The 17,424-nt window shown below is 49.2% G+C and overlaps 1 non-coding gene across 1 annotated transcript; it reads right to left on the minus strand.

Moving 5' to 3' along the window:
* Positions 1 to 16,053: 16,053 nt before the first annotated feature.
* LOC114228651 (small nucleolar RNA SNORA8) lies at positions 16,054 to 16,170 on the minus strand. Its single transcript, XR_003614784.2, has one exon. It is a non-coding gene; the product is annotated as a small nucleolar RNA SNORA8 (small nucleolar RNA).
* Positions 16,171 to 17,424: the final 1,254 nt, after the last annotated feature.

Consider the following 17,424-nt stretch of genomic DNA (forward strand, 5'->3'; position numbering starts at 1 on the left):
TTATGCTCAGTTTTTTGGCGAAGTTTGACACACCAAGCTCAAAAGGTTGCCCATCACGGCATTAGGTAACTCCCCAAGACAAATCTGAAAGCAGACCTTAACGCATCCCTAGCAGTGGCCAACGAAGATCACAACCAACTTTGCTAAAAAAGAGTAGCTTTACAGTGTTCTATTAACATCCAGGAATGGGAACCCTGAAATCTCATAACCAACAATATGTAGGAAGCCATTCTCTAAGGTTTAAGCCTCGGCATAGTGCTATTTTAATTATGCATTGCAGGCAAACTGTGATTGCATCTTGCCAGCATTTTATTAGAATGTCAACTCAATTGAATTACATCCCGTGGGAAAGATTAGCATGGATTTTGGTATGATGTGTGAACGTGTTGCTGTGCCCAGGCCAGCTTCTTTTAAAGTTGTGTGCTAATGAGAGTGAAAATGGAAAGAGAAGTGTGAGAGTCTCAAATCCAAGAAATCCTGCAGCTACTCTTCCATCTAATCCCCACTCTGTTTGCGAAGGCTGCAAAGGCAACACGACGCCTGCCGGAGATCACAGTGTCCTTTGAGCATTAGGAGAAGATAAAAGGGGTTTAGAATGAGGAGTTATAGGTTCAGTCATCTCCTCAGCATTAAGCTGGAAAGGAATCGAATATTAAATTATACACCTGATGGGAATTTGATTGAATCGAATTGTTTAACCTCTCCCCAAAGACACTTGGACTAGCAGATTTTGAGGTTATTGCCCACATTTTACTGAAGAAATGGAGGCAGAAACTTGGGGTCACTGGCTTGCAAATGAGTGGCATAGAAGAAAGATCCCAGGTCTCCCACAGTCAGTCCTGTGCCCTTCTTTGATACTGTCATTATCACAGTTTCCAGTTTCTAGACAGTATCCCAACACTTTCCATTTTGTCTTTTTCTTTCTTTCTTTTTTGAAACTTGTAATTAAGGAGAAAAATCTGAGTATATAATACAGGCAGATGATGACTTTCTTTGGTGGAGTAAAAATAGGACCCAGTAGAGGAAATGGATAAAAACAGAGGAGAGATCTATGGTAAATCTTTTTCTTCCTCCCGGCCCTCCCGCCCCCCTCCCCCAACCCCACAGTGTTTACAGGTTATTGTTTGAAAACCAGCTGAGACAGGTCCCTGAGAACAAGCCTGCGACCCTCCCATTTCTGCGGTCTCCTTTGATTGTAGTCCTGGGTATTTTCAGGAGTTATCGCTGGCTTCCCCCGGTGAAAATTAAAATCACCTCTGAACATCTCAAAGCAGGATTCCCTCCTCTGTGATGACTGGGAAATTAACTGGCCATCTGACAGCGCTTCCACCATTGACCTGCGGAGCAGGGCCAGCGGCCATCGTGGGCAAGGCCTTTGTGCTCTCCTCTCTCAGTGACCCCAGGAGAGGGGGAACTTTGGGAGGGCAGAGCCCGGAGTTGAGTCAAGGGACCCGAAACTTGTACGTTTTCAGAAAGAAATGTGGGATACGCTAGCGTTCCAGCCACTCGCGCAGGCAGCTCCCTCCCAGATCCCACCTCGCCACCCTGCACCAAGATCTCCATCCCCAGCCTGCGCAGAGATGGGGGTCAGGCAGCAGGCGAGGGCCTTCCCTCGGAGGAGCCAGTCAAGTTCACGTCTGGGCCGCCCCTTCCAGCGCTGGTCGGGGCCAAGGCCTGGGGACCAGGGACGCGATGGGCGCGGGGCGGTTCTTGGGGCTAGAACGTGCCAGCCAGCGGCCCAGCTGCGCACAGGTGGCGCCAGGCCTGCGGAGAGGATCAGGTCGCCTGTGCCAGGAGAGTTGCCACTCACGCGCAAAGCAGCCACTGGTTTCCAAAGCCCAGGGGCATTAGAGCAAAACCTGGCGACCCAGAAAGCCTCCGCGTGACTTGTCGCTGGCTCTTGGCTGCTGCCCATCCCCCACTTCCCGACTCTCGCTGCTTTCCAGTGCCCCGCCCACCTCCGCCCCGGCTCCGGGGTGCAGAGCCACCTCCCCGCCAACACCCCCAGGTCCTGAGCTCGCGGGGTCTCCCCTTCCTCCCTTCACCTCCCTTCGTTGTAGGATGGAGAGGAGGCGCGCGCTCTCTCCTCCAACTCTCCCGAGCTTCGGGCTCTAGACGTTCCACTCTTGATACGGCTCCTGCCTCGGGCTCCCAGAGAACCCCCCCCCACTTCCCCCCACCCCACCCCACCCCACCCCCGGCCCCGATTCTGTACCCGTCAGGGAATCTCCCACCCTCTTCCCCTAGGAGGCGCCGGACTGACTCGCGGGGCCCCCCGCTCTAGCCTGTCGCACCCCCCACCTCTCCCTCCTCCTTGTGGTCCCCAGGGCTGCGGCCGGCAGCCCGCCCTTCCTCCGCCGCGGGGTCACTCGGGGACAGGCGCCTCCCCGCCCTCCCGCGGCGGGAGTCCAAGCCTCGGGCGGCGGCCGCAGCGAAGCCCGGGCGGGTGCGGAGCCTACGACTCCCGCACGACGCCGGAACCCTATCCCGGCCCCTGTTCCAGCCCCGCGCCAGGGAGAGCGGACCTGGGCGGCCGCGATGGGCGACCGCCCGGGGAGGCGGAGCTGTGAACTTCGCGGGCGGAGACGCAGGGGACCCAGGCGGAGGAGTGTCGCTAGGGCTCGAGGGCAGAGAATCCCGCGGGTCGTTGGGGCTTTGCACCCCAGTGTTTCCTTCCCTGAAGCTTTCGGAGCCCGACCCCTGCGGCCCGGCGGAGCGCTCGCCCCCCTCCCGGGTCTCGCACTTGACCCTCCCGCGCTGAGCATCAGGCGGCGCGCGCTGCAGACCCAGCAGCAAGTCCCTTCTTCGCAAGAGTGGGCGCCCAACGCCAGGGCTCCAAGCCTCAAGTACTTTGTAAATGTGATTGAGAGCTCCCACGCTCTCCTGGGCAAATCCCCCTGCAGCTGCTTTAATGTCAACTTCATTGCAGTGCAAAGCGTATATAAACGCGCACCTGCACAGCTGGGAGGATGATCACACACTGCACACACCTGTGCCACCAGCAGCCAGAGCAAGGAACAGACCACGGCCAGCACCCCCGGTGCCCCACCCCCACGCCCGCTCCTTCCAGCCTCTATGCCCTTCCACCCACCCCGCCACCTGCTCCTGATTCCAGCACCAGATTCGTTTCGCCTGCTTTTAGATTGTATATAAAGGTCATGGCCCAGAGTGTGCTCTTTTGTGTCTGGCTTCTTTTCACTCAACGTCACGTGGCCTCCGGTTGAAGGTTCTCATTTCTGTGTTGTATTTTCTTGTATGGAATATGCCAGAATTTGTTCCTTTGTATGTTTTCGTGGAAATGTAGGTAACTTCCAGCTCTGGGATGATTTATGTGGGTAAGTACCCAGGGATGGAATTGCTGGGTCACAGGAAGGTATATGTTCGGTTTTAGTAAGCTTGGCCAAAGAGATGACCAAAGTGCTGTACCCATTGACTTCTCACCGGCAAAGTAGGAGAATTCCCGTGGCTTCAAGACCAGGATTTATTGAGGACCTATTTGTGCAGGGAACCCAATACACTGAGCCCCTATACTCAAGGAGTTCAACCAGCAGGGAGACAGACAGTATGTACTAGTATATTGACAAATACCTAGACAAGTTAATGCCTGATGGCCGTAAGTGTGGGGAAAACAATAAGACTGGGCCAGGTGCCGGGCTGGCATGGCTCAGTGGTTGAATGTCGACCTATGAACCAGGAGGTCAGGGTTCGATTCCCGATCAGAGCACATGCCAGGGTATATATTTTTATTGATTTCAGAGAAGAAGGGAGAGGGAGAGAGAGATAGAAACATCAATGAGGAGAGAAAAATCACCCGATCGGCTGTCTCCTGCACACCCCACACGCGCGATTGAGCCCGCAACCAGGGCATGTGCCCTGACTTCCTGGTTCATAGGTCGATGCTCAAACCACTGAGCCATACCAGCCAAGCTAAAAATATATTAAGAACAAAACAAAACAAAACAAAAAAAAAACCTGGGCCATGAGATGGGGAAGGGCACTTAAAATGGGCTGGTCAGAGAAGGCAGCTAAGAGGAGATGACAACTGAGCCCAGACCTCAGAGATTAAAAAAAAAAAAAAAAAAGCCACAGCCTGAAGGTTCTCCAACTCTCTCCTACCCTCTTCTGCCTCCCAGTTTACTGAGCTCCCCAACTTAGGGAAACCAGGCTTTGGTTTCCAAGGCCTTCATGCTCACCATGCTTATTGCTACTCCTGGCGGGGCGTCCATTCTCAAGCTCCCCTCTGATGGCTGCTCCAGCTCTGGCCATTACACTACATTGGCATTATACTTGCAGCCACCAGGAAGAGGAGAATAAAAAACAAGGGGCAAAATATATTTAAAAATCTTCCCCAAAGCAACCGTACAACACCTCTGTTTATATCCATTGCCCAGATTTATTCACCTGATCCAGAAAAGCTGCAAGGGATGCTGGGAAACATAGTCTTCACTCTGGACAGCTGTGTTTGCAGCTAGAAATCCTATTACTTTGAATAAAGGGAGAATATTGAGGGACAATCCACATTTTCCCCCAGAATGGAATTAGACAGAGGTTTTTCATTTTTAAGGGCTTTCAACAATTCAAGGTCAATGGTTTCCACCTTGCAAATATTAGTGTTTCTCATCTATCAAACAAGAGGGTTCCTACCAGGTAAGCTTTATCAATTCTTCCAGCTCTAGAATGAGGGCCTTTATAATGATTATATTTTATTTCTTACAAGCAAATACATTTTGCTGAAGACACATATGATTTTTCCTGCAATTATTCTCTTTGCTAAAGCTGGATTGACTAGAACTAGTCAAACATGCTGTTTTGCTGGCCCTTTATGTATTTGATACATTTATTTTGTGGAAAATGAAAAAAGTTTTAAAAAAGTCAAACAATGGAAAATGTACATTTTTATGGTTGCTTAAGTTAACCAGGTGATCTGAAAAACGTTAGAGGAGAAACCAAGATGGCGGCATAGGTGAAACACCTAACCTGCAGCCGGGCACAACAATTTCAAAGGCACAACTAGAGGTCAGAACGGACATCGTCCAGAACCACAGGAGAGCTGGCAGACTGAAATGCCCACAGCTGGGGGGAAGGAGAAGGCCACGGGGACAATCGGGGGAGCCGTAAAAGCCTGAGGTATGGAGAAACTGGCGGAGACACGAGCACGCGCGCCTGCGGGGAGGATGGAGCCGGAGAGGAAGGGGCGGCTGACGGCCTGGCCGGCGTTCACTGGCAGGAAGGAGATAAAGGCTCCGGAGTGTGCTAAGCGCCGGCTCCGACTGCACTGAGCGCCAGTTCCGGGCGAAACCCTGGGAAGCCAGGCGCAGGCTGGGGGAATGAATCTGGGCTGTGGGGCGCAGGCACAGAGGAGCGGGGGAAGGCAGAGCTCCAGAGGCGCGCACGGGAAGGGGCGCAAAGGACGGACTGTTGCCTGCGCCACTGAACTGCCCTAGCGGGAAGGAGACATAAGCTCAGGACCGTGCTGAACCCCAGTTCCGACTGCACTGAACCCCAGTTCCGGGCGAAACCCTGGGAAGCCAGGCGCACGCTGGGGGAATGAATTTGGGCTGTGGTGGCAGAGGCACAGAGAAGCGGCGGCTCCAAACGCGCGCACTGGAAGGTGCGCAGAGGACGGACTTTTGCCTGCGCCACTGGGTGGCCCTGCTGGGAAGGAGACAGGGACGCCAGACTGCGCTGAGACCCAGTTCCAACTACACTGAAACCCAGTTCCAGGCGAGAATCTGGGAGTCCAGATTCATTAGGGGAGGGACTGGACTGTTTGGCAGTGGGCGAAACTCCAGGGCGCGTTTCTCTCAGAGGTGTTTGCAAGGAATACAGAGGGACACAGACACAGGAGCCTCATAGGGCGGGGCTGACAGGAAGCCAAGGTTGTAGGCTCCACCCTGTAGCTCCGCCCCAGCCAAGCTGAGCAGAAGCTTTTTCCTGCTGAGTGCCTCAGGTAGTGGCTGACCCACACTACATTGGAGACCCAGAAACGAGGGCATCTAGTGGTTGGTGGGAGATGACACCAGATTTCAATCACTTGCATAAGGGAGGCATTCTAGAGGCAGACTCAGTGAGCGCCAAGGCATTGCTGCATCAAGACCCGGCCCACAAACATGTCTCCTGCACAGCAACTCTTCCTATATAGACAAAGAGGGTCCTCACGGCCAATTGGCCTGGAGGACAATTCCTCCCAGTGACACCAACAACAATCAAGACTTAACTGTACAAAGGAGGACCAAGATGGAGACATAGGGCGGCAGCCTGATCGTTGCCTACCACAACAATATTGAGACTACGACGGGAGAGCAGAGCAGACACCAGCCAGAAAGACCGGGGGGCTGGCTGAGCAGATGCTCTACAACTAGAATAAAAGAGAGGGGTGCGCAGGATGATGCTGATGCCGGTGACCCAAAGTCCACACTTTAAGAACTATGGCTCAGGCGACACAATGGTGGCCTGGAACGTGCTCGGCGCAGTTCCCCCGGCGGTCTCCGGCTCAGGGGACGGCTCCACTCGCTGCCGAGCACGGACAGACGAGCCCCTGGGAGACATGGGGAGGGAGACTCCGTGCTTGCTGACCTCCGAGTCCTTCAAGAATCTCAATGCCCCGAAGTGGCCAGGTGCGCACGCTCAGCCGCGTGCCCCTGGGTCTGGGGGAGGCCAGGCGTCCGTGGGTCCGGGTGAGGCCTCGTGCGCCTAGGCCCGGGTGAGGCCACGTGCCCCTGGGTCTGGGGGAGGCCAGGCGTCACTGGGTCCGGGTGAGACCGGGTGTCCCTGGATCCGGGTGAGGCCTCGTGCTCCTAGGCCCAGGTGAGGCCACGTGCCCCTGGGTCTGGGGGAGGCCAGGCGTCCCTGGGTCCGGGTGAGACCGTGTGTCCCTGGATCCGGGTGAGGACGCGTGCACCTAGACCCGGGTGAGCCCAAGTGGCCCTGGGTCTGGGAGAGGCCAAGCGTCCCTGGGTCCGGGTGCGACCATGTGTCCCTGGAGCCAGATGAGGCCTCGTGCACCTAGGCCCGGGTGAGGCCACGTGCCCCTGGGTCTGGGAGAGGCCAAGCGTCCCTGGGTCCGGGTGAGACCATGTGTCCCCGGATCCGGGTGAGGCCTCGTGCACCTAGGCCCGGGTGAGCCCAAGTGGCCCTGGGTCTGGAAGAGGCCAAGCGTCCCTGGGTCCGGGTGAGACCATGTGTCCCTGGATCCGGGTGAGGCCTCGTGCACCTAGGCCCAGGTGAGGCCACGTGCCCCTGGGTCTGGGAGAGGCCAAGCGTCCCTGGGTCCGGGTGAGACCATGCGTCCCTGGATCCGGATGAGGCCTCGTGCACCTAGGCCCGGGTGAGCCCAAGTGGCTCTGGGTCTGGGAGAGGCCAAGCGTCCCTGGGTCCGGGTGAGACCATGTGTCCCAGGATCCGGGTGAGGCCTCGTGCACCTAGGCCCGGGTGAGCCCAAGTGGCCCTGGGTCTGGGAGAGGCCAAGCGTCCCTGGGTCTGGGTGAGACCATGTGTCCCTGGATCCGGGTGAGGCCTCGTGCACCTAGGCCCGGGTGAGCCCAAGTGGCCCTGGGTCTGGGAGAGGCCAAGCGTCCCTGGGTCCGGGTGGGACCATGCGTCCCTGGATCCGGATGAGGCCTCGTACACCTTGGCCCGGGTGAGCCCAAGTGGCCCTGGGCCTGGGAGAGGCCAAGCGTCCCTGGGTCCGGGTGAGACCATGTGTCCCTGGATCCGGGTGAGGCCTCGTGCACCTAGGCCCGGGTGAGCCCAAGTGGCCCTGGGCCTGGGAGAGGCCAAGCGTCCCTGGGTCCGGGTGCGACCATGTGTCCCTGGATCCGGATGAGGCCTCGTGCGCCTAGGCCCGGGTGAGGCCACGTGCCCCTGGGTCTGGGGGAGGCCAGGCGTCCCTGGGTCCGGGTGAGACCGTGTGTCCCTGGATCCGGGTGAGGACGCGTGCACCTAGACCCGGGTGAGCCCAAGTGGCCCTGGGTCTGGGAGAGGCCAAGCGTCCCTGGGTCCGGGTGCGACCATGTGTCCCTGGAGCCAGATGAGGCCTCGTGCACCTAGGCCCGGGTGAGGCCACGTGCCCCTGGGTCTGGGAGAGGCCACGCGTCCCTGGGTCCGGGTGAGACCATGTGTCCCCGGATCCGGGTGAGGCCTCGTGCACCTAGGCCCGGGTGAGCCCAAGTGGCCCTGGGTCTGGAAGAGGCCAAGCGTCCCTGGGTCCGGGTGAGACCATGTGTCCCTGGATCCGGGTGAGGCCTCGTGCACCTAGGCCCAGGTGAGGCCACGTGCCCCTGGGTCTGGGAGAGGCCAAGCGTCCCTGGGTCCGGGTGAGACCATGCGTCCCTGGATCCGGATGAGGCCTCGTGCACCTAGGCCCGGGTGAGCCCAAGTGGCTCTGGGTCTGGGAGAGGCCAAGCGTCCCTGGGTCCGGGTGAGACCATGTGTCCCAGGATCCGGGTGAGGCCTCGTGCACCTAGGCCCGGGTGAGCCCAAGTGGCCCTGGGTCTGGGAGAGGCCAAGCGTCCCTGGGTCCGGGTGAGACCATGTGTCCCTGGATCCGGGTGAGGCCTCGTGCACCTAGGCCCGGGTGAGCCCAAGTGGCCCTGGGTCTGGGAGAGGCCAAGCGTCCCTGGGTCCGGGTGAGACCATGCGTCCCTGGATCCGGATGAGGCCTCGTACACCTTGGCCCGGGTGAGCCCAAGTGGCCCTGGGCCTGGGAGAGGCCAAGCGTCCCTGGGTCCGGGTGAGACCATGTGTCCCTGGATCCGGGTGAGGCCTCGTGCACCTAGGCCCGGGTGAGCCCAAGTGGCCCTGGGTCGGGGAGAGGCCAAGCGTCCCTGGATCCGGGTGAGACCATGTGTCCCTGGATCCGGGTGAGGCCTCGTGCACCCAGGCCCGGGTGAGCCCAAGTGGCCCTGGGTCTGGGAGAGGCCAAGCGTCCCTGGGTCCGGGTGAGACCATGTGTCCCTGGATCTGGGTGAGGCCTCGTGCACCTAGGCCCGGGTGAGCCCAAGTGGCCCTGGGTCTGGGAGAGGCCAAGCGTCCCTGGGTCCGGGTGAGACCATGTGTCCCAGGATCCGGGTGAGGCCTCGTGCACCTAGGCCCTGGTGAGCCCAAGTGGCCCTGGGTCTGGGAGAGGCCAAGCATCCCTGGGTATGGGTGAAGCCAGATCCTGGGTCCGGGTGAGGCCGTGCGCCCCTGGATCCATCCGGGTGAGGCTGGGTCCCAGGCCTGGGTGAGACCACGCGCCCCTTGGGTATGGGTGAGGCCATGTGCCCCTTAGTCCGGGTGACGCCGTGCCCCTGGGTTCGGCCGAGACCAAACCAGAGGGAGTCGGACCTCCATTACCACCATTTGTCCACCATCCAGAGCTGAGGGGTCAGTGCTGGCATGTACACATAAGGAACTACTGGACATTGAAATTGGGTCTCAAAAGAACTGTTGGTCCAGGGGGAAGCTCGCTACAGAGTGATTCATTTGCCTGTCAGCATAACTATTATTGCTCGTCTCACATTCAGTTCTTATTAGTATATATCTAGTGACATATGATCTCGCTCATCTAGGGGAAATGATGAGCAGCATAGACTGAGGAACAAGAAGAGAACCAGAAGCAAGGAGGCATCGATCGGACTGTCGGGCCTCAGAGGGAGGATAGGGGAGGGTAGGGGGAGGGTGGGGGGAGGGGGAGAGTTCAACCAAAGGACCTGTATGCATGCATATAAGCCTATCCAACGGTTAAGTTCAACAGGGGATTGGGGCATGCGTGGGGAGAGGGGTGGGATGGGAATGGGGAGATGAGGACAAATATGTGACACCTTAATCAATAAAGAAATTAAAAAATAAAAAAAAATAAAAAAATAAAAAAAAAAAAACGTTAGAAATAAGTATATCTTCTTTTAAGAAAATATAAACAAATACTTCTTCAGTTAAAATAATTCTTAATTTTTAATAGTGAGTAGAACAACCAGAAATTAGTCAACATTATCATAAACTCTTCTCCAAACCTGATTTTAGACAGTTGGGGTAAAGAGACAGTTTACCTATTCTGGTTTTGTTTGTTCGTTTTAATCATGTTTATTGTTCAATGTTGTTTGGGTTATTTCCAGTGGCTAGACTGAATTTTCCGAAGTGATGGTGGAAGGTAACCCATGAAAGTACTGGTTACCCACAGGAAATGAACTTGGATTTATAATTTTCCAAGATTACACCACAATGTAGATCATTTATAATGCAGGTTATTTGGTCTTGACTTTTGTCTCTAGACTCTTCATAACTCTATCTAGCCATAGAAAAATGGCCAAATGATAACTTGGACTCTGATTCCAATTTACTATTGAATTAATTGATTCAGTATTAGAGCAAAGCAATAATTCCTATTTTATTTAGTATGCAAAAATTTCTTGATTTGATTTGCCTTAATGGAGTAATTCAAAGAACTGCTGGCATGAAATAGGATTCTACAGGTTTTCCATCAATTAGGAGTTATTCCTATGAAAGGCATCTTAAGGAATATTAAAAAGAAGGCATTGAATATATAAATTTTATGAAAGCACTGTTTAAATCATGAAACATATTTCTTGTTAAATTAATTTAAATAACCAATTTAGCAAACAAGGTGTCTGTCCTTTGGAAGTATATTTTCTCTTCAAATAAGGGCACTTCAAAAATTAGTGAGAGAATACATATCTATAAATAGATATAGATGCAAATATTTTCATCTATTTTTCTGCATGGGGCTGAAAAATAAAGCATGATTTATGTCCATTTGTATGACCTTTGAAATGATTTTTACAGTGAGATAATTGAAATAGAAATTATTTTAAAACTATTAATCTCCTGGTAACTTGATAAAATGCAGCAGCCAATGACTTACCATAAAATATAATTTGTCCTCTTTCAAGATATCAGCTAAACTTGCTTGCTCAGATTTGGGCATAGATAAGAAACCTGAATATTTAAGCAAGACACCCTCTAGTTTTACAATTGCTCAAATGTTTAAATAAGGTGGAATGATTGTCTATCACAGCTCATAATAATACTCTTAAATTTAGAGCTCCAAATACCCCCACTAACCAGCCGACATGCTTCTCAAAGCTTCAGACTGAAAAACTGCAGCTGTGTTTATGGGATAATTTAGAAGCCCTATTACATATGCAAGCAACTGGGCTGCATGACTCAATCACAATCATTCATTTTGCTTTTTTTGTATCAAAGAAATAAAATCAGAGAACTATATAGCATTATGGCCAGCTCTTAAAAATCACAAAAATCAGGAGATTAAAAATTATAGTCCCACCAACCCCCCCAAACACACACACAAATCTTTTCCCTTCCCCATTAAATAAAGTTTACAAAAGAAATTCCAGATATATGTAGTTAAGGTGTGGTGTTCAGCTCAGCAAACATTTATTAAGGCAATAAAAACCCCTGTATTATTATGATAAGATAAATTAAACGATGAGTAAGACAGGCTTCTTACCCTGAGGATCTTGGAGCCTAACAGAAGATATTTGGAATCAAATAGTGTGTGTGTGTGTGTGTGTGTGTGTGTGTGTGTGTGTGTGTGTGTGTGAATACATAGGTAATATTCTTTATGGAGAACATCAATAAACAGACAAAGTTTGTTTCAGATGTTAATACAATTCTGGAATATTTTCTTTTGGGGATAGAACAGGTCAGAATGATTGATATTACTTGTGATTCACATAGCAACAATTTCTAAAGTATTTATTTATTGTCTAGATCCAGTGACCCTAGCAAAAGTATATATAGTTCATCTCACTATATATAACACCCAGATTCAGAAAACTTGTGTAAAAAAATTGTTTTTGTATAAATGAATACCAATTTAATAATACTGAATGATTAACTCAATTTTTAAAAATCAAATTCTAATCTAGGAGTTTTTCTAAATCTGAGCTTTTCTCATATTATTTTTGCTTATCTAATATATGTGTGCATGGGATGAGGAGAATGTACTGGCTTTTTGCAAGAAAAATTTTATTCTGAAACATTCAAACACTTGTTTGAAGGTGCTATAGAGAAGTGGAACTTTTATAATTGTATGGGGACATAAACAAGGCTGTTTCCAATTTACTCCTGGGTTGCATTTCAGATGTTAAGTTGATTGGAATGCAAAAGTTTCTACTGGAAACAATCTCTTACGTGCTAGGTTTTCAAGAAAGCACACCAAGGCAATTCATTTATCTAAAGCTCTTTGGCCATCATTCTTCAACACTTTTTTCTTTTAACTTTTGAGTGCTTCAGGGGAGGGAGGGCAACAGCTTCTTATCCCTCCACCTCAGTAGCCAGACCTTCTCAACCTCTAAGTCACAGTGATGGCTGAGCCAGAGCTTCTGAGGTGATGGGAGAGGTGGCTGGGAAGGAGGACCTGCAGGACAGGACAACTGAGCTGTAAGGGATGAGAAGGTGGGTAAATGGTTAAGGAGTCTTTGCTTCTTTTCTAAGCAGCTATAGAAAAGAACCTCTATCACTGAGATTGATGAAAGAAAAAGAGACATCAAACAGAATGACTTCATTTATATACTCTTTAATCTCCAAACATAGATAGATGATAGATAAATGATTGATAGATGATAGATAGATAGATAGATAGATAGATAGATAGATAGATAGATAGATACTAGTAGATGATAGATGGTTGGATGGAAGAACAGTCAGACAAGCAGACAGACAGACAGATAGAAGCTGTAGAGTCATAGGAAAAGATAAAGGTACACATGTAGTGCATATCCAGTAGCTATAGGCCTGATTGCAAAGTTGGGCTACATGGGATCTGATCTCTGATTTGCTACTTGGAAGTTGCATGATTTGGGGCATGTACCTAAACCTCTCTAAGTTCCCTGTCAGAAAACAACAACAACACAGAAATAATGACAGTAACTGAACTCATTCAATGTGGTAAAGGAGTAATGCGATAATCCATGTAAGTCCAGAACATAGGAAGCAGCAACAGCATTTTATGACACATAGTTGAAGGCTACAGGGAAAAGGAGAAAGGCATATTCAACTAGAGATCTAGTTTAACTAGATTTTTGGCCTTGAATAGGTCATTCAATTTCCTTGGGGCTCAATTTCCTCAGGTAAAATAAGGGAATAAGTACAGACAAATTAGTGCTTCTTAAATAAATGCAGAATTTGATTCAGCAGATCTGTGGGTAGGGGTGGGAGGTTCAAGATCCTGAACTTCTAACTAGCTTCCAGAATGAGGCTGCTGCTGCTGGCCTAAGTATCTCACTTTGAGTAGGGAAGATCTAGCAAGAGTGTCTTCCAGCTTCAACACTGTAGTTTATAATTATGATAATGGCCCATTTTTGCCTAAAGAAGGGATGGAGGATTTGGGTTCACTTGAGAGGAAAACCAGTCTCAAATTGTCTCTCTAGAGTGCTGATGGATCTTGGAAGTGAAGGTCAGGACATAGCTAAGGGGTCAGAAGATAGCTGGCTGATGAGAAGGTGGCCAAGGGGGATTGTTCTGTCATGATCCTCAGGACAAAGGCAATTTTAAGAAGTGGAAGGAGGCTTGAGGAAATTTCAGTTGGGATATTTCTTTTTTTCTTATTCTGGAAGGCAGCATGGCATGATAGTGAAGAGTGTGGGTTTTATTTGAGCTGTGTGTGTGTGTGTGTGTGTGTGTGTGTGTGTGTGTGTGTGTGTGTGTGTGTGTGTGTGTGAGTGTGAGAGAGAGAGAGAGAGAGAGAGAGAGAGAGAGAGAGAGAGAGAGAGATCAACTAGACACGAACCATTTTCCCAGCTCTGCAACTTAATGGCTGACCTCGGGCAAATTGATTAATTTTTCTTGACTTCATTCTCTCTTCTGTGAAATGGGAATAACAATACTTTGTTGGGCTCTTGTGAGAGGGGATTAAATGAACTACTGCTTAAAATACATAGCATAAAACTTACATGAACAGTTGGGTTCACGAAAGAGTATTTATTAAAATGATTATCACCATCACCCTAACCACTACCATGAAGTTAGGGACACTGGAAGGCTGTGCGTTATAATCTCAGTTCTATTTTAGTTTCTACCACAGTGGTTCTCAAAGGTCAGTGTGCACAGGAATCAATGGCTGGGCCTCACCCTCCAGAAACTCTGATTCAGTAAAGAGGTCTTGGGTGGAGTCCAAGATTCTACATTTCTAATGGCTCTGGAGGCAACATTTTGAAAACCACAGATCTGCAAGACTAATTCCTATAATTGGCATGATTAGGGGGTAAAGCATCCCTGGCAACTGAATGTTCCCTATAAGTGAAGCTAACTTCAGGTGGGACACATTCTTATTTCGATCCATTCTGATGAAAACTTTCCTAAAATGTATCATTTTTACTTTTGTCTCTGTGAGCAGGTGCTCTTAAATACTTAAATTCACTTTGGGGCTGAGATCATCATCATCATAATAATAAAAGCATTCATTTTGATTCCAGAAAAAAATGATAAAGTATGGCTTTTGATACATGAACTTAAAGATCAACCTGAATATTTCTAGAATGTATTTCCAAAGGGACAGTCATCCTATCTAATAAAGAGGGAATATGCTAATTGACCATCACACCCTCACAAAGATGGCGGCGCCCACAGCCAAGAAGGAGGGAATATGCTAATTGACTGCCATGCCCTCAAAGATGGCGGCACCCACAGACACAATGGTCCCCTCAGCCCCTCCAGGGTGGTAGGCACATGGCATGGCTGGGCCTGCCCCCAAGGTGGGTCCAGCCGCTCTGCGTGCCTGCCTCCAGAGTCCCCCCATCCCCTCAGCCCTCCCAGCCACCCAGGGCCAGCTCAAGGTGCAGGCAAGCCTCAGATGGCAGCTTCCCAGCCACCCAGGGCCACCCGAGGCTCAGGTAACCAGGGCCGGCCAAGGCTTGTGCTGCCGGCAGTGGCAGCAGTATTGCCTTCCCCTGATGGCCAGGTTGCCTCCTGCCCCTGAGGGCTCCTGGACTGTGAGAGGGGGCAGGCCAGGCTGAGGGACCCCCCCCTTCCAGTGCATGAATATTCATGCACCAGGCCTCTAGTAGATCCATAAAAGAGATAGTGATGAAATAGGAGTCAGCAAGATGAGATCCCTGAGAATAAGTATCTCGGGCTAAAATTATTTTTTTATTATTACTAGATTGTTAGATTTGTAAATAAGAGAAATGATGCAGGCATATATATTGGACTAACCAGGAATATGAGGCAATATGAATGTGTGTTGAGTTGGAGGAGTGTCATCCTGAGTAGATGTTTCTTCCAGTTTGCCAGTGGATTCTACCCTCAGTCCTGTCTTCCTCTTTCTCAATTTCAATGTAAACATAGATGGCAAACTGAGCCAGACTAGAACACAATACTATTCCCCATGGGTATTACAACACAGCAAGAAGACCACCAACAGGAATAATAGTTTGGAGGCTTGGAAGGGAGGCCAGGCTAGACTCCAATCCCTAACTGTGACTCTCTGATAGTTGTGATCACTTCTTATGATACGTGGCAGAATAGCCAACATAGGTAGGCAACTGCCTCAGAGTTTTTGGTCTTTGTTGCCAGGATGACAGCAAATTATCTCCCAACACACTCATTACTGCCCATCCAACTTTTATCCCTTCACGTGTCTTCTTCCTGCAACCTGTTCTTAGATGGCTCTTTCAACTCTACAAAGATATGTGAAACCAGATCACCAAATTTGATAAGAAATATAAATGCCACAAGAGTAAGCAGACCAGTGAAAAACATAAGCCACCGTTTGTGGGGTTTCGCCTTAGAATCTCAGAGGGTGTTTAGAACTGTCGTATGTTAACTAAAATAAAACTCAACCATCTATTTAGTTATCATTTCAATGATTGTGTTAATTTTATTAAAAAGTGACTTGGAAAATGGTTGCTACAAGTGAATAGAAGGTAAAATAGCATCATGCTATATGTTCTGTTTGAATATACTTGTTCAATTAAATTGGGTTACAAGCTCAATGTGTATATATACCCTACAATCACTAATCTCTCATTTGTTATCACCAAGGGGATAATTCCTAATGGCAGATGGAAAAACGTGGTGTTTTGTTTTTTTTAATATTGTGTCAATAAAAATGCCAAGAAAATCAACGATGCCAGATGCTGAATTCATATCGCAATGTCCTTTGAACACCCAGCAGGAATAAACTGCTGAATCCAGATACCACGCAGTGCAAGAAAAAAATGTTTTAAATAGAAAGGAATTCAGAGGAGACTTAAATAATTCTCATTTTACTTCGCTACTTTGTTCCACATCATCTTTCCCTGGGTGGCACCATACTAATGAGGACTCTCTTAACAACATATCAGTTTTATTTGATAAACTATCTAATTCACGCTTACCTCCCATAGTCAATGGGTTCTTAAGTCCAGGCTCGGTTGGGGTCAGACAGGTTTTTCATTTATCATTCCTAATGATCTGTGAATATCCCACTAGCTTAGGCTTTTATGTCTGAGATAAACATTTAGCTAACTAGTCATGGGTCATGCAAGCACATTAACAACTCCCTGCTAATTTGTCATCACTGGTCAGCTGACCTTCATTGGGTAAGCAGGTCCTCCCTTCTCTCATGATTCCATGGTGTTGGCAGTAGCAGTAACTATGTGTTACTTTCTCTCATCTGCAACCTGGGAAAATGAACCTGCATTAGGTTATATAACTGCTGATGTCTTCTGAAAAGATGAATTGTTTTATGTTGCAATGTTCCCACTGAGTAATAGAGTATCATGTGGGTAAGTTGGGAGAAAAGTATCGAATTACAAATTTAAATACACTGGCTCTGTATTCAGAGACATTTATAAAAGGGAATGAGGTGATATAAGATATTCAGATACATTCTGGTGGTGCTGTGTATTTCCTAGGTTATTAATTTCCTTGGCTACACTTTTGGGGAATACTGCCAAACAAAATAATTGTAGGTAATCCATAATTACAGAATGTGCATTTTTTTAAAAAAAAATCTTAGCAGCAACGTTTGTAAAAATCACCTGATTTCTTGGTCCAATCATTTCTATCTATTGGGCAGTTTGTGAGAAGTATATTACTTGACATGTCATGTTTGCAGAACTTTATTTTCTTTTCCCGCTTTTTAAGGAAAACATTGTTTAAATTAAATTAAATTGTTTTTAATAGAAGTGGATTAAATAACACGTTATTAATAAGCTCCATATTTTTCTCTATTCTCTATAAGATGCTGAAACATGCCAATAAGCAATTTTTTTAATCTAGAAAATCATTTCAGCAGCAAAGTTCAAATGCTCTGACAGTGGGAGGTAGAAACAGTGGTTCTCAACTGGGGATGAGCTTGCCCCCTAGGGGACATTTGGCAAAGTCTGGAGACATTTTTGGTGGGACCAGGAGGAGGAGGGGGAGGGAGAGGTGGATGTACTAGTATGTGCTACTGGCATCTAGTGGGTAGAGGTCAGGGAT

This window comes from Eptesicus fuscus, chromosome 18 (genome assembly GCF_027574615.1).
Source record: "Eptesicus fuscus isolate TK198812 chromosome 18, DD_ASM_mEF_20220401, whole genome shotgun sequence".
Taxonomy (NCBI): Eukaryota; Metazoa; Chordata; class Mammalia; order Chiroptera; family Vespertilionidae; genus Eptesicus; species Eptesicus fuscus.